At 34.4% G+C, this 21,777-nt stretch overlaps 1 long non-coding RNA gene across 6 annotated transcripts; it reads left to right on the top strand.

Annotated features, from left to right (window-relative positions):
* The first annotated feature begins 1,450 nt into the window (after positions 1-1,450).
* LOC136207950 (uncharacterized) lies at positions 1,451-20,386 on the top strand. Of its 6 annotated transcripts, none has more exons than XR_010676976.1 (5): positions 1,451-1,711; positions 2,034-2,823; positions 15,285-15,347; positions 15,993-16,112; positions 16,318-20,386. It is a non-coding gene; the product is annotated as an uncharacterized lncRNA (long non-coding RNA). The 6 variants fall into 6 exon arrangements; XR_010676979.1 differs by having other exon boundaries at positions 1,452-1,711; positions 15,993-16,054; XR_010676983.1 differs by lacking the exon at positions 15,993-16,112 and having other exon boundaries at positions 1,453-1,711.
* Positions 20,387-21,777: the final 1,391 nt, after the last annotated feature.

The following is a 21,777-nucleotide window of genomic DNA, read 5'->3' as shown; positions in this document are numbered from 1 at the left end:
TGTAATTTTAATTTTTTATAATTAATTTTTTTATATATATATTAAGTGGGTTTATATGAGCTTGAGTTTGAGATTTGATATTTAAGACCGAGTCAAGCCCGGCCCATGCCCACTTAAATTAATAGCGAGCTGAGCTGGCTTGGACTGAGCATTTTTATCTAAAAACCCGATAGGCTTGGGTAGAGTCCAACCTATGAACATGTCTATTTTATCGGGCTTCCTTCATGAATATCATAATTAAGATTAAAATTATAATTAAATGAGATTGTCAAATTTAATTTTAAATATGTCATTATTTTCTATATATAATAAATAAAATACGCTTTTACATCATAGTTTAAAAAATTTAAACTCCAATTCATAAATTCTAAATCTAAACAATATATCTTTTAATCACTACTTTATAAATTCTAATTCTTAAAATATATTTAAAATAAAACTCTAATTCTTAAAATATAGGGAAAAGTTCAAATAAAACCCATGTGGTTTCACTAATTTTCAGATAAAGGACTGTGGTTTACTTTTTGTCAAAATGAGGACTGAGGTTTCGCACTTTTAATAATGCTATTAAAACTATCTTTAACGACCTGAAAATGAAAAATTTCAAGAATTAAAGTTGTTCAATGTCATATTTTCTATGGAACTACATTTTCGATTTTAGAAAATCATCTTTTTTGGAACTTTCTCTCTCTAAACATTAACTTTCTCTCTCTTTACCAAACATCATCTAAATAATCTCGAAATAAAAAAGTTGAAGAATTAAAGTTGCTTAGAATATTAGTAGTTCTTAAAATATGTCATTTTTGAAGTTGTTAAGGGTGATTTTAATAGTATCAATCGAAAAAGTCCTTATTTTGCTAAAGTTGAAAACTTCGGTCCTCGTTTTGACAAAAAGTAAACCACAGTCCTTTATCTAAAAATTAGTGAAACCATAGGGGTTTTATTTGAACTTTACCGTAAAATATATTAGAGATTGTTTTTCAAAAGCCTAAATTATCGTGTATCATAATTGGGGTAAGCTGGTTCCATTTTTTCCCACCGCTAACTAGGGCTATAAGCGAACAGAGCCGCTCATGAGCAGTTCGGTGTTCGGCTCGATAAAAGCTCGGTTCGGTTCGGCTCGGCTCGATTTGTAAATGAGTCGTTCGTGAGCACGATTTTCAAGCTCGGTTTGTAAACGAGCAGAGTTTGAGCAGACCAAAGCTCGGCTCGAAAGCTCGCGAGCAAACTCGATTAGAGGTTCGTGAACAAGTTCATGAACAAGCTCGTGATGAAGCTCGATAAAAGCTCGTGAATAATACAAATTATATTTAAATAAAATATAATTTACATATAAATAAAAATAATAATTTAAATTTAATAAAAATGATAATGTTGAGTTAAGCCCATCATCATCTCATTAGAAACAATTAAATAAAAACATCATACGGTACCGCCCCTGAGTCCACAAATGAAAAGAAACAATTAAACTTTAAATAAAAAGAACAATTAAATTAAATAAAAATGATAATTAGAAGGGATAGGTAGGGTTTTAATTTTATTCTTTCTTCATCTCCTCTCCACCTCGACGCCGCCTCAGAGTCTTCTTTCTCTTTTCTTCCTCTTCTCTTCCTTATCGCCTCTCCTCCTCCGCGGCCGCCTACGTCTTCTTTCATCATCTCCTCCACGCCGTCGCCGTCTTCCTCCTCTTTCATCATCTCCTCCATTTTCGGTGAGTTATTTCTGCTCTTGTTTGTGGTTTGCTTCATTTCTGCTTTTGTTTTCTGGTTTGTTTGATTTATCCATCTCTTTTCCTGATATTAATTTTCTAGTTTGTTTGTTGGATGATTTATCCATCTCTTTTCCTGATATTAATTTTTCTTTAACTATTTTCGGTGAGTTATTTCTGCTATTGTTTGTGGTTTGCTTCATTTCTTCGTTGCTTGATTTCTGCTTCGTTAGGATAGATGCTTATTTTGTGATGGGTAAAATGGGTTTGTTGGATGATTTATCCATCTCTTTTCCTGATATTAATTTTTCTTTAACTATTTTAGGTGGGTTATTTTGATCTTGCAAGTTGCAATTGACGGGATCTAGAAGAAAAATGGGATGGAAAGAGAGAAGATTTATGAAGCCTAAAGAATTTTTCATCTATTTATTGTTTTAAAACATTGTTTGCTAATTTAGTTATTTTAAGTATTTATTTTCTATTGAATTTGTACTAAATTTGATATTATTTTATACTGAATTATCTATTTATTGTACTGAATTTGATATTATTTTGTTCGTGAACACCATAAACGAGCTTGTTCGTGAGCAAAACAAACGAGCTGTTCGCGAGCAGCTCGTTCGTGAGCAAGCTCGTGACCAAGCTCGTGAGCTTGATAAACGCGCTCGGCTCGTGAGCGGCTCGTGAGCTCGCGAGCTGCTAAACGAGCCGAGCTCGAACAGAAATTTGAGCTCGAACCGAGCTCGGTAAGAAACTGCCGAGCCAAGCTCGAGCAGGCCAAGGCTCGGCTCGGATCGGCTCGGCTCATTTACAGCCCTACCGCTAACTATGTCAACTGCTTCTCCGCCTGTGCAGTTTGTGACTATCTCGACTGATTCCCCGCCTCCGCTGCTGTAGTCCAACTCAACTGCTTTGACGCTACCAGTGACTAACTCGACTGCTTCTCCGCCTTCAGCCGCCAAATAAACTTCCTCCAGGAGCTCTGGCGGGACTTATAGTAGGAATTGTATTGGGAGCTAATGGTGCTCATCGGCGGGGGTAACTTTTTCATTTTATACAGGAGGAGGAAGAGGAAAGAAGTAGAGAACCACCTCTGCCAGGACCTAAAGGTTTAGGTATGGACTTTGCTGCATTTTTAACAAATTGAAGAAGCATTTTTACCTCCCAAGATTTTATTTATCGTGCTATAGCAATTTATAGTTTTCTTTCTGCTTGTGTACATCTAGGGTTTTTTCACCTTTCCACTCTGTGCATTCCTGCTTGATTTCAGAATATCTTGATCTCTTTTAGTTATGGGACTTGATATCACCTTCTGAATCTTTTAAATTAGTTAAAATCATGGTTTTGAGAACCGGACCGGCCGGTTCAACCCGGTTCGATCGGAACCGGTCATCATTCTGGGCCGGAGGTGGTTCGGTTTTTAAATGCTTGAAAATCGGTCAGAACCGTCTAACCCGGTCGGTTAAACTGTGACCCATCTGAACCGGTCGCGGTTAACCGGGCTGGTCGGGTTACATTTTATACTCAATATTATTGAGTCAATAAGAAAAATTTGCTTTTTCAAGAATTCGAACATAGGACATCTAAATAAGAAATGACCGCTTAACCACTAGACCACTTATTAATTTGTGTTTAATCTTAACAATATGGATATATATAATCATTATAAAAAGTAAATATTTAAAATATTATTTATTTATTATTATTTTTTATATTTCTTTTTATTTATCAAATTTTTTATATTTCTATAAATATTGTACAAACATTATTTCATCATATCAATACTCATAATATTTTATTAATATTTAAATATTTCATAAAATAAAATTTAAAACTCTAAAAAATTTATTATACTTATATGTTATGTTAATAATAATACTAATTATTTAGTTTTAAAAAATATGTAATTTATATTTTTTAGTCTTTTTATAAATTAAATTTTTATTATATTTTTTAATTTATAATTGGATTTATAAATTCAATATTTTTAATTTTATTTATATAATTTTTATAAGTTAAAATATGGATAAAATATTTTTTATTAATACCGGTTGAACCTCGGTTAAACCCCGATTGAACCTCTAACCCTTGACCCTTTATCCTTTCCAGTTCTTTGACCGGTCTGGTTTTTATAACCATGGTTAAAATCGATTAGTTCCAGAACTGATTAACTCCTCAAGGCAGGTAAGAGTTAAATTGAAGTTGCTGGTCTTTTTGTTTATGTTATTTTGCTCTCTTGCTAGCATAGTTGTTTAATTGAGATTCGACTCTGACTCGAAATCTCATTTTTGTGAATCGGGGCTCGTGAATCGAACCGAATCGTAAGATTCGGATCAAATTCAAAATATTATAAAAAATAAAATATTATAGAGGAGAGTACAGAAAATAAAAAACAATTAGCGGCTCACTTCGATGCACTGCACAGTTGTGGTTGGTTTCTGAAACTCGACAAGGACAAGCTTGATCTTACTTAATTGAGGCAGCCTCTCAAGGTGATAGATTGAGAAAACTATCAAAATTAAGGCAAATTAGGACATAAATAAAAGAGTAGAAGGAAGGTTTGGAATTTAGAAAGTCAAGAGTCATATGTTTCTAATCCATAACATAACTGCTTATTAAAAACATTTTAGTTCTTTAATTTTTAAAATTTGAAAACAATTTTTTTTAATGGTGTCATGAATCGATAGAATCGATCGATTCGTCCCAGTCACCACCGATTCGACCGATTCATGTACGATTCTTGATGGTTTTTGGTCATACTATAGATACGATTTGGAATCATCATGAATCGGATCGAAAATAAATAAAAAATTCGCAAGTATTTTAAGTAAGGAATTGCAAAATTAGTAACTTTAATTACATTAAATATATTAGATTTTAAATTTTAATATTTTAAGTAAGGAAATGCAAAAGTAGTAACTTCGTTGTGTTACTTTAATTACATTAAATATAAATAGATTTAAACAATTTCATAAAAAAAAAATTAAATTTTAAATGTTTCCTCCTTTCCTTGTGCTGCGTCTTTGTTCTGAGAGGAAGTTGTTAATCAACCAAGGATTAAGCATGGGGCAAACCATTTCTTCATGGATAGTCCCAAAGGGGCTCAAGTCATCACCCTCAATTCAAACCACTGACTAACACCTCAGAAGCATCAAACATAAGTAGCAACACTCCGCCTCCAATCAAAAGGCAGTCCCAAACTGAAATGGCAAACTGTAGGGCTCGAGGTATATATTTTAATTGTGATGAACTTTACTCACCAAGACATAAGTGTAAGAAACTCTTCTGCCTTTTGATGGACGAAATTGAGGATGACAAATATGAATTCGTTCCTAAATTCGAGCTTGCGGACAAGTTCTAGTCGAAGAGGGAAGGCATGTTACGGTTGTCTTATTTAGGTTATATTATTTAGGTTTTTTTTATTATTTAAGAGTCTTTTATTATTTAGTATTTATTAATTTATGTTCAGTATTTCTTATTTAATTAGGTTAGTTTTCGTTGCTCTACCACTCAAATGTTATATGAATTAAAATTGCAGTGTCGTTTTGGATGCAATTGCTAGTTCATAAAACGTTAAACTAGTTTGTTAGATGAAATTGCACTTGTCTTGTTTTCCCTAAATCTTGTAGCACGTCATTGTTGGTGCAACAGACTTATATTCCCTGTAACTTGCTTTTCTATTTTTTTATCAATAAAGTCAATATAGTTTCTTTTTCTCAATCTTTGCTCTCATTTTCTTCTTCTTCTCCCTTACGGGGAAACAAAATTTTTAAAAAACATAGGAAACGGAAATGTGGGGAAAACGTGGAAATATTAAAAATATAGGGACATATTTATAAATATTTAAAAATAAAATAATAATAAAAATTATAATAAATTATAAATACATAAAATAATGATGGTCTTTAAAATTAAATTATTTATATTAAAAGAATAAAAATAAATAAAGAGTACAAAACTTTAGGTTCATGAAAAAAATAGAGTCCAACAACAAAAAAGAGCGCAACAAGAAAAAGAAACAAAAAAATTGGTCTTCTGATTTTCGTCAACAAAATAAGAGCCCAACAACATTCTAGAAGCATCCATTTGAGCCTTCTTGGTCTTCTGATTTCTCAAGACTTGAAGGAGACGAAGAAATCGCAGTAAACGAGAAAACAAAAACAACAAATTTGAAGGAGAAGAAGAAATCGCAGAAATCGCTGGATTCAAAGTAGAAGTTTGCATGTAAACAGACCAAACTCGAAGAAGAAGAAGAAGAAGAAGAAGAAGAAGAAGAAGAAGAAATCGCTAGAGCTGAAGAAGAAGAAACCAGAGTGTCAATTAAGAAAGGCAATAGGTACAAATGGTTTAATTTGACGCTGAATTGTTTCAAATTTCTGGAATTGCGTTTCAATTTTCAATTTTTCTATAATTACAGAAACGAACGTTTCCGGGCGTTTCCGTTTCTCACATCTTGTGGAAATGTTGAAACGCTGGCCCATGACGTTTCTATGCTTAAATGAACAAGGTATTCTAATTTTCGATTTTGGAAACTATAGATACCAAGTATAGTCCATAATTTCAAGATATTCTTTTATATACGAAAACTAGGGTTTTCAGCCTATAAGCCTCTTTATAGATCAAAGTAAGGAGCATAGAGAATTTCATCCTTTTATAGTAGTTACTAGGTAATGGTAAGCTTAAGGAGAAGAGTCAGCCCAAGAATATGATCTAAAGGTGTTAATCCCAGGGGAATGACCGTACAAAGGAAAGCAATTGTTGAGCAGTGGTATTCGTTCATCTTTGAGTTAGAAATGCCAATTCTGGTTTCCACGAAGTTTGATAGAGGAAAAGCAAATGTTGTAGCTAAGCAGCTTGGCAAGCAGGAATAACTAACTAGCTTCTGATCCATTCCCAGGATAGGATCGCTAAGTTCGATTCCGAGTTGGCCTGCAGCTGAGTCAATAACAGCTCTAATGTCAGAGCTTAGAATTAGGCTTCCTTACCTTACTAGCTTCTCATCCGTGAATGAAAAAGCAATCTCCCGATGTCACTTCCTCCCATCTGGCATCAGGAAAGGGATTGACTGTTGAAACACCTTTCCACATAATTTTGATTTGACAAAATTGTTTAAGTATAATTAAAAACATATTCTAAACACACTAAGTTTAAATGCTTTGATTTATTCTACTAATGTGTTTGTTCAATGTTGAGTTAAATTGCTTATAAGACATAAGGATTAAAAGGCCCAAGCCCAATACAAGAGTCAAAGTCCAAGTCAAACGGTTCAAGACAACTCGGCCCGCGTTTGTCAAAACGTTGTCGTTATGGACAAAACGCAGCTCAGCGGAAGAAGGATCTAGAAGACCTTCAGGGAACAACTTCGGAACGAAGCTGCTGAGTTGATTCGACAAAGCGTACAAGACAGCAGCTGGCTAAGGAAAACTTCCAGACAAAGTGTTTCCACTTTGGGTAAAGTTCAGACGACACAGTATGCTGTCCAGTTGACTTTACCATAAAAGGAGAGACATTCTGTCGAGCTGACCAAAAGCTGACCGAGGACAGAAGATACTCAAATCTGATTGGCCGAGAGCTCTGAGCAAGTCAGGATGACAACGACAGGAAGTCGTTTCCCTCCAATGGTTATTTCGAAATTCGAAATGACCGATGCCTCAAGACGTCTCTATAAATAGTGCCATCAGAAGCTTCATTCAACACAGAACTTGATCAAGCCATTACGCTGACCAAATTTCTACGCAAGTTCTGCAAGCAAAAAGTAAAGCAATCTTACACTAAATTTCATATCTTTTGTGTAAAAGTCTAGAGTGATTATTCAATCATCTAAGGTGTCTTAGCAATCATTGTTCAGGACAAACACTTATCATTTCTAGAGATTAGAAATGAGAGGCTGAGTACTCGGTTATAGTACTCAGCGAGAGATTAGGATTGAGTAGAGGTATAGAGGAAGGTACTCTTATTATACTCAGTTGCTAAGATTGTAAAAGGTTTGAGGCTCTACCTTTAAAGAGCTCAGTAGAGGATTCGAAAGCTCGGAACATGTTCCGGGGACAGGACGTAGGCTTAGAGGCCGAACCTGGATAAATCTGCTGAGTAACGTATTTCTTACCTTTAACTCCTTATATTTATTGCTTGCTTAAATAACCAAAAACTGACCAAGTAAAGAGATCAAGCTGAGTTGTGCGCGTTGAACATCTGAGCTCAGGAATAGACTTTAAGTGCTATCTCCTGACTCAAGCTAAGAAACTGACCTAGTCACCAGTTGACTAAGCCAGTATCTTGCTGTTTACTCAGCGCCGCTGTTAAAACCTTTTCTCTTAAGAAAAGAAGTCTGCCCTAAATTAAAAATGTTTAAATAGTTCCTAACCCCCCTTGGAACTATACTTGTAACGTTATAAGGGACCAACATTGACCACAAAGGGCACCGTCGTTAGACTAAAGGGGGGAGTGAGATGCGATACGCCTATCCTCTGATACCTTCTTAGTAGCTCCTAAAATCTCTGCCTTTCCTCTAGAGTAATGTTTTCTAGTTTGTTCGAAGATAACTATGAAGCACCGACTCGGGTGCGGACACGGCAAACGGTATTTTTAGAAAATATGAGACACGGGTGCGGCGGGGACACGGCAAATTTTATATAATTATATATATATATATATATATATATATTAGATATAAAAAAAACTTGCTAAATCACAAATAAATCATTCTCTAATTGTGAATGTTGTGATATATGGATAAGCTCGGTTGAGATATTCTCGGGTTATATGATATGTGGATTTTGGATTTAAGTGAGGCTGGGTACGAAATCGGTTGAGTTATTCTCGGTCCTCCAGCTAACTGGGTGTGTGGTCGGTTGAGTTATTCTCGGTCCCCCAGTTATTGGATATGACTGAAATAGTGATTATTGGTGGATTATTAGATTGGGTATTGAAGTTTAAGGTCCAACACACGTATTAAACCACATATCTATTTATTTATAAGAAAATTTTATGAAAAGCATATTGTGTGATCACTTATATTATATATTATATATTATTATTATTATTGTGGGTGACATAAATGTTAAATTACTCATGCATTGCATATAATTAATTCACTATAGGAGGTTTGACTCCTTTAATTTTTCAGGTGACTAGAAGTCTGTTGCAACCCATGATCTTTCTTCCGGGCGGCACACTTATCTTTATTTGGTTAATCCTTCTAGCTAATATATAATTCTAATTCTAGACCGCGGTACCAGATATACGAGTAATTATTAAATTATAATTGGGCAATGACTTAATGTTTAATACTTTTAAATATTTTATTTAAAAATGAATATATGTAATTGATTAGCTAAGTTAATTTAGGCTTGCTACGGGTTCCGGTAGCTTAAGCTTACCCGTTCCCTAGCGCCGGTCACGGTCCGTGGGATGGGTCGTGACAAAATTGGTATCAGAGCCTAGGTTAGAAATTATTTGATCTAGGATGATTGAAAATTTGGATACTGCGGAAATAGGTTTAAAATTCGTCTTTGTCAGTCTTCTTATAACTAGAGTTTAGCGTACCGTAAGAGTCTGTTATTTTCTAAACCTTCTTTATAAATTCATATAATGAGATTATCAATATCTAAAATAGTTTAAACCGAATTAGTAAATCAAGCAATTACAGTGATTTTGATGATGAGATTTTGTTCGCAAAAAGGGGAATGATCTATTACACCAACTACCTCCTCAAAGATGAAGATGCGGGTTTAGAAGGTAAATGAACTAGAAGACTAAATAAGTGGACCCTCATTTGAACCAACGAGTTCGACAGGAAGAAATAATTTTCTCTAGAAATGTAGGCGGTTTAAAATTCAATCAATTCTTTCCATTGTCCTTCATTCGTTCCATTGGTATTTACATTTCTCCTCAACCTTCGGCTTACCAAACTGCTATCATATTTTCTTATGAATTGTGAATTCAGTGATAGTCATTTGCATCAAAGTGTATCTCATTTTGCCCTCAATTTCTAAGTGCGACATATATATCCATAATTCAGTTTGTTTTCTTACATGTCTCAAATGGACCTAAAACTTATTAACCATATCAAACATCTACTAACATTGGTATCCCCACACAACTGTTCACCTCAACTCAACTTGTACAAATTTTGATAAGATGAACAGATTAGTGGAAGTTATAGCGGTTTATGTCAGTTGAAAGGTTTTACATAATGATGCATACTATGTATGACGGTGTCGCAGAGGACCCCATGGACTAAATAAATTAATTAGGAAAAAAAATGCAACGACTACCTTACTATCCATATGGTAGAATAATATTTAAAGAGTGATATATGAGTATGGTTCAAAGATTATCTTTAATCTTGAATGAAAAGTATGACATAAGCTAAATTTAAGAAATTATTTAATGAAGTCGTCATCGTAAAAAAAAAATTGGCAACCATCGATGAAAGACAATAATATCTATGGCATACATTGTCATGGTCATGATTATGTTGCAACTAGTAGATATTCCGTAAGCAATGCGAGAATATACCAAATCATGTTTGCAATAAGAATTTTAACCTCCTTTTCAACGGTCTTCATCTAGTGCAGTAAGCCAATCTTTTTATTCAAATTGGGAATCTTTCTACATCATCTCAATTCCAAAATGTATGTGGGATGCATCAGGATCAACTGAGTTGCTTTGTTTATAGAGACGAGACAGTTGGTAGAAATTTGTAGTCTGAACAGGGACAAGCTAGAGTGTAATTCACTCTTACTCCACAAGATAATGATACTTGAAATGTTTCATGGGATCCTATAATATTTTGGATCCTAGTACTACTCATTCTTTTATTGCTCTTTGCTTTTCTATAATAATAAATATGACTCTAGAAAGGTTAGAGTTCTCATTATCTATTGCTACTCCACTAAGCAACCTGGTGGAAACAGATCTTGTATTTTCTTCTTGTCCTGTTACAGTAGAAGGAAGAGATCTACTAGCAGATTTGATTCTGTTAGATGTGATTGTTTTTGATGTCATTTTGGGAATGGATTGGTTATCTCAATATTTTGCCACTTTAGATTGTCGTGCGAAGGTGGTGAGATTTAACATACCGGGAGATGTTGAATTCGAATTCAAAGGCAATAAGGGTACTTCATCTTCGATTTTGATATCAGCCATAGAAGCTAGAAAGTTGTTGCATAAAGGGTGTCAAAAATATTTGGCCTTAGTCAAGGATACAATGGTAGACAAGAGTAAAGTAGAGAATGGTCCTATTGTTAATGAATTTCCAGATGTTTTCTCGATGAATCACCAGCATTACCTCCTGAAAGAGAAATTGAGTTTTGTATTAACTTAGTTCCTGGAACTACCCCATTATTCATATCACCTTACAAAATGGCGCCAGCAGAATTTAAAGAGTTGAAGGAACAATTTCAAGATTTAATTGATAAAGGCTTTATTAGACCTAGCGTGTCTCCTTGGGGTGCTCCGGTGTTGTTCGTTAAGAAGAAAGATGGATCGCTTCGGCTTTGCATTGATTATAGACAGATGAATCAGGTGACAATCCGTAACAAATACCCTATATCTCGAATTGATGATTTATTTGATCAGTTGCAAGGTGTGTGTCACTTCTCTAAAATTGATTTGCAGTCTAGGTATCAACAGTTGAGAATCCGGAGGAAAGTTATACCTAAGACATCATCTAAAACACGATATGGCCATTATGAATTTTTGGTAATGTCGTTTGGCTTAACCAATGCACCAACGACCTTTATGGATCTAATGAATAGGGTGTTCAAACCATTCTTAGACCGTTTTGTGATTGTGTTCATTGATGATATCTTGATATATTCACGGAGCGAGGAGGGACATGCCAACCATTTGAGAATGGTATTGTAGGCTCTGAGAGAACATCAACCTTGTGCTAAGTTCTCTAAATGTGAGTTTTGGATGGAAAGTGTGGTTTTTTTAGAACATGTAGTGTCCAAAAGTGGAACTCAGGTAGATCCTAAAAAGGTAGAAGCAATCACTAATTTGAAGAGACCTACTACAATGACAGAAATTCATAGTTTTCTGGGTTTAGCCGGCTATTATAGGAGATTTGTTCAAGATTTTTCCAAGATAGCTGCACCTTTAACTCGGCTAACTCAGAAAATATTCCTTTTGTATGGTCAGAAGCATGTGAGAATAGTTTTCAAAAGCTAAAGGAATGTTTGACTTCAGCACCGGTACTCACTTTACCATCTGGATCAAGAGGATTCACTGTGTATTGTGATGCTTCTAGAGTTGGCTTAGGCTGTGTTTTGATGCAAAATGGCAGAGTTGTAGCCTATGCTTCGAGACAATTAAAGAAACATGAATAGAATTATCCAACTCGCGACTTAGAGATGGCAGCAATAGTACTTGCACTAAAGGTCTGGAGACACTATCTGTATAGAGAAGCTTGTGAAATTTACACTGATCACAAGAGTCTTAAAATACATATTCCAACAAAGGGATTTGAATTTAAGGTAGAGACGTTGGATGAAACTTTTGAAAGACTATGATTGTGCCATTTTATATCATCCTGTTAAAGCTAATATCGTGGCAGATGCTCTAAGCAGGAAATCTTCAGGAAGTCTAGCTCATATTAGCTCAGAAAGAATGCATTTGATTAAAGAAATGCATGATCTATATGATTCTGGAGTGCAACTAGAGTTAAATCATCATGGCACATTCATAGCTCACTTTAAGGTTAGATCGGTGTTACTTGATAGAATCAAGGCAGCTCAAACAAGAGATCCTCAATTGTGTAAGATTGCATATGAATTGAATGACGGTGAGGCTCGAGATTTTAGAATTGATGTTGATGGATGTCTGTGGTATGGAGACTGATTATGTGTTTCGAATGTAGATAATTTGAGAAAAGAGATCATGGAAGAGACGCATTTTGCAGCTTATAATGTGCATCCAGGCTCTACAAAGATGTATCAAGATCTTAAGAAGTTGTATTGGTGGAATGTTATAAAGCGAGATGTAGCAGAATTTGTATCTCGATGTTTGACTTGTCAACAAGTGAAACTCGAACATCAGAAGCCTTCAGGATTATTACAACAATTGCCTATTCCAGAATGGAAATGGGAGCGAGTAACCATGGATTTTGTAGTTGGATTGCCCCGTGCTTTAACCGGATATAATTCTATATGGGTTATAATTGATAGATTAACCAAGTCAACGCATTTTATTCCAGTAAAGACAACATATTCAGTGGCAAAATTGGCACAATTGTACGTGGATAAAATTGTTTGCCTATATGGAGTATCAGTGTCTATTGTGTCAGACAGAGGATCGGTGTTTACTTCAAAATTTTGGGAAAAACTTTAAAGTGCTTTGGGCACTAGGTTAAATTTTAGTACAGCTTTTCATCCACAAACCGATGGTCAATCCGAAAGAGCAATCCAAACGCTGGAAGACATATTTACCTCTTATTGAATTTGCATATAATAATAGCTACCACTCAAGCATTTAAATGGCTCCTTATGAAGCATTAAATGGTAGGAAGTGCAGATCTCCTATATGTTGGGAAGAAGTTGGTGAAAGGAAGCTTACTGGTCCAGAGATAATTTAAATAACTTTTGAAAAAGTTCTCATCAATCATCAAAGGTTACAAATTGCTTTTAGTAGGCAGAAAAGCTACGTGGATCCAAGGAGGAAGGATGTGGTATTCGCGGAAGGGGACTATGTTTTTATCAAAATGTCATGAATGAAAGGAATCATGAGATTTGGAAAGAAAGGATAATTGACACCAAGATATATTGGACCATTTGAGATTTTAAAGAGAATAGGTAACTAGCATTGCCTTCTAACTTATCACAAGTTCATCATGTGTTCCATATACCAATGCTAAGGAAATATGTTCCTAATCCTTCTCATGTTCTATAACCTCAAGCGATAAAAGTTAGTGAAGAATTATCTTATGAGGATCAACTAGTGGCAATTGTGGATCATCAAGTTTGCCAACTTTAATCAAAAGTCATCCCAATGGTAAGGTGTTATGGAGTACTCATTCCATGAAATAGTGTACTTGGGAATCTGAACTGGAGATCCAGAGAAATTATCCTTATCTATTTCAAACATGAGGTTGTCCTTCAATTTTAAATTCGAGGACGAATTTCTTTAAGGGGGGAAGAATTGTAATACCCATAATAATAATAATAATAATGATATATAATAAAAGATTTAAATGTTAAATATCAATTTAGTATATAGAATTGTTTTTAAGAAAATATAAATCAAACCAACAAATGAAAAGGGAGACTAAAATGAAATTAAAAAGTACAAGAGTTAAATTGGAATTTTACCTATTTACATATATGTGTGAACCGAATGAGTGAAGGGCAACTACTTCCCTTCTTCTTCATTTTTCCATTTTCCAGCAGTTTAAATCTACTCCCACATTCAACCGCGACGGCTTTCCGTTCTCCCTCGTTCGACAACCGTTTTTCACGTTCTTTATACCAAATCGAAGCTCTTGAACCCATCTACAAGTACATGTAAGTTTTAGAGTGTGATTTTAAGTTTTTATTAAGTTTTTGGAGAGAGAAGATTTATCATTTGGGCTGTCCCTTTCGTTTCTCTATCTTTCGCTCACTTTTTCGCGAATCTGACACTGAAAATGGACTCAGGAGGCCGGAAAACCCTTGGGTAGGTTAATAATCGAAGCATGCAAGGGTTTTCCACCGGTGAACGGAGTCTCGCCGGAAAATCGTTAATCATCTCAAATCATGGAGTTTTCCGATCTAAATTAAGTGTCTGACGGTGTTTCTAGACCACTGAAATTGTAAGGAGCAAGGTGGTATAATTTTTGTTTCCATACAATCAATTTCAGATTTTCCGATGGAAGAATTCCGGTGATTGACGTAGTTTTCTGACAGGTAACAAAAATAGAAGTATGCAGAAATTTCTCCTACTAAATTTATAATATTATAAACATTATTTGGGGAAATTTTAATTCTAGAGTTTTGACCAAATTCTTTACGGTTTAATCCTCATAAAAGTTAAGGAAGTCAAATAGTCGAGTAAAAATTAATGAAATTATGCTAAGTGAGTAACTTTTATTTTTAGAGGTTTGATATTAAAATTTCAGAATATATAAAGTTAGAAATTTTGGTCAAGGAGAAATAAGAATGAGTTTAATTAATTAATTAATTGAACTCTTAGGATTGAGGTATTTATTTTGATCTCGGTATAAGTTCGAATATAAATGATACTTATATATATTTTACATATAGTTATTGGAGATGATTGAATTTGGATGAAAGAAATTAAATTACTAATATGGAATTGATTTAAGGATTGTTGTCGAGTTTAGTTTTTTTTTTTTTGATAAAGTCGAGTTTAGTTATTACATTGCAGTTTGTGGAGTCCCGACTTGGACTGTCGATTTTATTTAATATAGAAGTGTATTTTTATGCAGTATTGACCCTAGTTACTATTAGGAGGATGTCCATTTTACAGAGGAGACTCTGCCGAATTTTCGGTAGAAATTATGTAAAACGTGACGAAACAAACTTTGATATTTCTCTAAACTTATATAAATTCTAAAAATAAATACTCTTTCTCTTAGATACTCAACCAGTAGAAGGAGGAGCAGTACCCGAAAAATAGGACAGTCAGATAGGACCAATTTGTGAGTTAATTATATGTTTTGCATTTTTAATTTAGCATTTGCATTCATAATAAATGATTTCATGATATTTCAAGTAAAGTATTATTTTTACTTATAAAAGTGTCTTATTGTTTATAATAATTTATACGTAATTATTTGTGGATAAATACGTGTTATGGACATGCTTCCTAGTGAGCGGCATCAGGACCTTGTGCGCACAGGTACTATCGGGTTATTGGATATTGATGATACTAGTATTGTGAATGTTGTGATATATGGATAAGCTCGGTTGAGATATTCTCGGGCTATATGATATGTGGATTTTGGATTTAAGTGAGGCTGGGTACGGAATCAGTTGAGTTATTCTCGGTCCTCCAGCTAACTGGGTGTGTGGTCGATTGAGTTATTCTCGGTCCCCCAGTTATTGGATATGAGTGAAATAGTGATTATTGGTGGATTATTAGATTGGGTATTGAGGTTTAGGGTCCAACACACGTATTAAACCACCTATCTATTTATTTATAAGACAATTTTATGAAAAGCATATTGTGTGATCACTTATATTATATATTATTATTATTATTGTGGGTGACATAAATGTTAAATTACTCATGCATTGCATATAATTAATTCACTATAGGAGGTTTGACTCCTTTAATTTTTCAGGTGACTAGAAGTCTGTTGCAGCCCATGATCTTTCTTCCGGGCGGCACACTTATCTTTATTTGGTTAATCCTTCTAGCTAATATATAATTCTAATTCTAGACCGCGGTACCAGATATACGAGTAATTATTAAATTATATTGGGCAATGACTTAATGTTTAATACTTTTAAATATTTTATTTAAAATGAATATATGTAATTGATTAGCTAAGTTAATTTAGGCTTGCTACGGGTTCCGGTAGCTTAAGCTTACCCGTTCCCTAGTGCCGGTCACGGTCCGTGGGATGGGTCGTGACACTTACTGATTCTCTACTTTTGTGCTTACAGTTTATTCTCAGAAATATTACTGACTTTGGCATCGGAGTGTCCCCAGCCGATCCCAACGGCGCCTCACAGGGAAGTGCTCCGATCAAGGATTTTTCGACAAGTTATTAATTGGTGCGGTGAAGGTGGATCTCTAACAAACAGAAGATCGCAAAATCTTGATTGTATAGAGTTTCACAAAGAACAAAACAATGGAGTCAACGGAATAGAAATCACAATCTCAAACCTTGGCTCAATCAGTACAACAAATCTATCCAAAGATACAGTTCTCCATATATTGGTGGGAAAGAGTTTTCTACACTAAATCTGGACCTTTATGATGAAAAAGATAAGTTTCCTCCCCTTTCTTATTCCATTTTTAATTAAAGAAAATCGAGATCCCTCACTCTTATAAAGTGCTATGAATATCATTACAAATTATTATGATAAATCTAATAAATTGTGAAAGATAAAATAATAGACACAAATCTTTCATTAAATCTTGCATGCTCAATATGCCTTATATTTTTATGCATGACGAGTATAATATGTCATGATCATTGAATTAGTACAAGATGCATGTATAAGATCCGTAATCTTGGAATTTTATAAAAAATTCATCCATTCAAGGTGATTTTATCACTTAATATTAAGATATCATAAAAGGCTCGTGTAATTACAGATAATTTAGGTCTGACCAGTCTTTTGGATGAATATGCATACAACTATTAGAAGAAATTACAAAAAATCATATTTGGTTTTTCTTGTACAATTCACCATCTATGTATGGCTTTTCTCATATATAGCACTTTTAATATCAGAAATTCATATTTTTGAATATTGTTTTGTCAAACAGTTATTTCATTCCCTTTTTTACAATGATGTGTTTATTCATAATAAAAACTGTTTATCTGACATTGTTAGAATTTATTTTACCAACGTAAGAGACTTGAACATATTGGATCTATTTGTGATTATCATGTAATTGTCTCTAATTATTAAGGCCATTATGGACTGATGAATTACCAAATTGGATAAACGAAACTTTCATACCCTGAGCTAACTACAAAATAGTGCAAGTGTCAGTTTTGGATCAGAACATTAATTTATGTAAAATTCTTAGGATATACATGATAATTCCTTAGAGATTGTTTGGATGATGGTATATGAAGGTATGTGAGGATGAATTTTGGGTAATTTTCCATACACCCCGAATTGGAGGAGAATCACGGTACATGTATTTTTTCTTTCAAAATTACCCTTTGTATTTATTTTATTTATACAAATGAAATGATATATGAGTAATTTCATATATAACTACATTATTAAACCATCACTTACCTTACTTTAATTATATTTCATCCAAACGAGGCATTAATGATCTCTGAATGTCATTAATGCATAGATGCACAATATTGATTGCAAGTAAATAGCAACTATGTAAGATATCTTTCCCAATATAGAATGTCATAACTTTTATGATGTTTAAAATAAATATGCTATCTTGGATATTAATGTACATTGAAATACAAAAGGACATTGTTCTTAAACCATTTTCATTATGGTTATTTATTAAGAATTCATTATGATATTTATGTGCAGTAGTAATCTTTATGGTTATGACCGTTATATGTGGTATTATTAACACAATCATGAATAAAATTCTATTATGAATTTGTTTGACATATAATATTTACTCGGTTTTATCCTTTGACTAAGTTCATTCTAGAGTCAGGGACCAACGTAAAGGAATTATTAAATTGATTCCAAGATGAACTAAGCATTCCATAAAGAGACATTGCATCGTACATGATATTTGCCAACAAAGGTCAATGCAAATAGTCTTTCACTATGAAGTCAGTTCCATGGATCAAGCCATTAATCCTCAAGGTAAGTGAATATAGCTTTTATGCCTTACCACAATCTTTTAATAATGGACAGGATATGCCCCACTTCTGGAGTTCTTTCAGTACTAACCCACAAGTACAAGGGAATTGCTAATACTGCAACCGGTGCCAAACACTGGCATGAAAAATAAAGCTCAATCCAGAGAAGTGTATATTCAAAGTCACTTCAGAAAAAATCCTTGACTACATCATTAGCCAAAAAGGAGTTAGAGCAAATCCAGATAAAGTAAAAAGCCCTGCGAGGAAAAAGGTGAAAAGAGCGCCTAAATAAAAGCCATGCGAGGAAAAAGGTGAAAAGAGCGCCTAAATGAAAGCCCCACTATGGGTGAGAAAGATCCAGAGGTTGAACGGGCGGATCATCGTACTAGAAAGATTGTCAACAAGCATATATCAAGGTATAAAACAATTCCTAGCAGAACCACCCTTGATGAGCAGACCAATCTGAAGGGGAGACCTGCATTTGTATCAATCTGTCATGGATAAAGCTATGTGCACCGTGGTTATTCAAGAAGAAGAAGGCCAGCAGTTCTCCATCTATTATGTTAGCAAAATGTTGAAGGATGCGGGGACAAGATATTCGAAGCTAGATAAAATGGCTCCCACGATTGTGACAACATCCATCCGCGTTAAACCATAGCTCCAAGCATAACCTCAATATGATCGAGATCAAGATCAAGAGCCGGCTTCACCATCATGATTCAACATTGAACACACTAATGATGAGATTGAAAGGCGAGTGCATGCCGCTCTGGATAGACAAGAGAACAATGCAGAAAGATACGCCATCCAGTTAACAGGAATTCGCCATTCACAGCGCGAATCATGGGGTACGAGGCGGAAAAAATGATTAAAGCTTCCAACTTGCCACAATATAAAAGAAAAGAATCAATATAAGCGGGTCATTACATATCCCAAACCCAAAGGAGGGGAGCATGTAACCGTTGGAAGAAACGCCAAAGTTACTAGGTAATAGTAAGCTTAAGGAGAAGAGTCAGCCCAAGAATATGATCTAAAGGTGTTAATCCCAGGGGAATGATTGTACAAAGGAAAGCAATTGTTGAGCAATGGTATTCGTTCATCTTTGAGTTGGAAATGCCAATTCTGGTTTCCACGAAGTTTGATAGAGGAAAAGCAAATGTTGTAGCTAAGCAGCTTGGCAAGCAGGAATAACTAACTAGCTTCTGATCCATTCCCAAGATAGGATCGCTAAGTTTGATTCTGAGTTGGCCTGCAGCTGAGTCAATAACAGCTCTAATGTCAGAGCTTAGAATTAGGCTTCCTTACCTTACTAGCTTCTCATCCGTGAATGAAAAAGCAATCTCCCAATGTCACTTCCTCCCATCTGGCATCAGGAAAGGGATTGACCACAAAGGGCACCGTTGTTAGACTAAAGGGGGGAGTGAGATGCGATATGCCTATCCTCTGATACCTTCTCAGTAGCTCCTAAAATCTCTACCTTTCCACTAGAGTAATGTTTTCTAGTTTGTTCGAAAATAACTATGAAGCACCGACTCGGGTGCGGACTCGGGTGCGGACACGGGTGCGGACAAGGCAAACGGTATTTTTAGAAAATATGAGACACGGGTGCGGCGGGGACACGAAAAATTTTATATAATTAATTATATATATATATATATATATAAGATATAAAAATATATAAAAAAACCTTGCTAAATCACAAATAAATCATTCTCTAATCCATAAAAAAAAACATCCATAATAAGAAGAATCGGAACTATGAAATTCGAACCCCAAAGGGAACGGAAGGGAATGGTTTCTGTTTTAGGTTTAAAGAAAAAGGAAAATCAGAGAAGAACACGAGAAGAATCGCGCATGTAAGAACCCAGGAGAGAAGGAATTGTTGAAGGATGTTGATTGCGCAGGAAGGAGATGATGTTGATTTGCGCAGGAAGATGGAATCGTGATGTTGTGATTTGCAGGTTGCTAAAATTTGTTAGTTCAATTTAATGCATATAAACCTAATGTTTATATTAAAAATGTCTTTTTTTTAAAAATGTTGCATAAAATGTGTTGCATTTGCATAAAAAAATGTTGCATTTTGTATTACTTATAATTATCAACATGCATTTATATTTAAATAAATGGCATTCATTCTTATTTGTTGTATTCGGTTCTCCCCCGAATGACGACAGGTCCACCTTTAACTTGAAGGCATCATTGTGGGGTTTAGTGTTCTATAGACAATTATTCTAGGATGTAAACCAGCTGTAAATGAATTGTTCTTTATATCATTTGTTTTAATAAAATATGGTTCCATAACTGTATAAAGACAATTACTTTTAAGAACTAAATAAGCCTAAATAAAAGGAAATCTCTAAGTTTATTTAAAGTGATTATAAAGTGTTCATACATGCATGAAGTGAGACAAAACATTATAATAAACTAATAAACTTAAAACCACCCCAAGTCATGTAATATGTTTTGAATAGGGATTGACGTAATACTGTTGAGACTTGCATGTAACAATGTTTTCTGTCGAGACAGAGAGCTGATCTCACAAGCTTCAGATATGCAGATATCTGGACAGTTACATGAATCCAGTGAAAGAGTTCATTAGGATTGGGGACCCAACTTGAGATAACAGCATGGATAGATTTATCCTTGTCACATGTTCATCTCATTGGTATTAGTAGGTATAAGTAATCCTCAGACTCAAAGAAATGTTAATTAGTGATTCTGGATTATGGAATGTGATGCTTTGATCCTGTTCTAATACGATCCATAACAGGGATGACTCTGGGGTGTGTTCGGCAGACGTTGGGTATCACAGGAAGTAATTGCAAGGTAGTTAACATTGGATTGAGCATTTGTCACTCCTGATACATGGGAGATACGTCCAAGGATCGCTTGTGGAAGACTTGACTCTAAATCCTTGCAAGGTGATAGCTTAAGACTTGAAATGGAGATTTCACTTAACCTATCTAATTGGAGTTAACTCGGCCTGTACAAGTAAAATGAACGTCTCGCTATATGTGATTTGACATAATCCATAGTCATAAGATTTTGTTCAAGGATGTAGTTGATAAAGGATCGAATTATACTGTAACTAATACGGAAAGGTCAACGACGGAATCAACCTGTCTTCTAATAGCTCTGGGGGAATGTTTCGGATCTGCCAATCACAGTTCGCGTACTCATTCCATTATACAATGATTGAATGTAATTTTGAGAAATTAATTTAATGGTTGTATACGGCTAGAAGCAATAAGAACTTAATCGGTCACATATAAGACTTGGCCCAAAAGAGAAACAGATGTTAATTAATTGACGGAAGCCCAACTGAGTCCACTAAGGTCCAATTATAGAGGGGGAGATTTTCATATGTAGGGACAGATAAGGAATTAATTTAATTTCGGACAATTATAATTATATTATGAATTAAATTAATTATAGGATAAATAAGTTAGAAGGTTTATTGAGATTAAATTGCTTCTAATTATTATCCTATTAATAAGTTATTATTATCTTTATATTTAGATATAATTATAGATAATAATAATAATAAGAGTATTATTTCGAATATAACTCTTATTCAATAACCTAATTCTATCTAACT

The sequence above is a fragment of the Euphorbia lathyris genome, chromosome 1 (genome assembly GCF_963576675.1).
Source record: "Euphorbia lathyris chromosome 1, ddEupLath1.1, whole genome shotgun sequence".
Taxonomy (NCBI): Eukaryota; Viridiplantae; Streptophyta; class Magnoliopsida; order Malpighiales; family Euphorbiaceae; genus Euphorbia; species Euphorbia lathyris.
The sequence above is the reverse complement of the archived record's forward strand: the minus strand, read 5'-3'. Positions and strand labels throughout refer to the sequence as shown.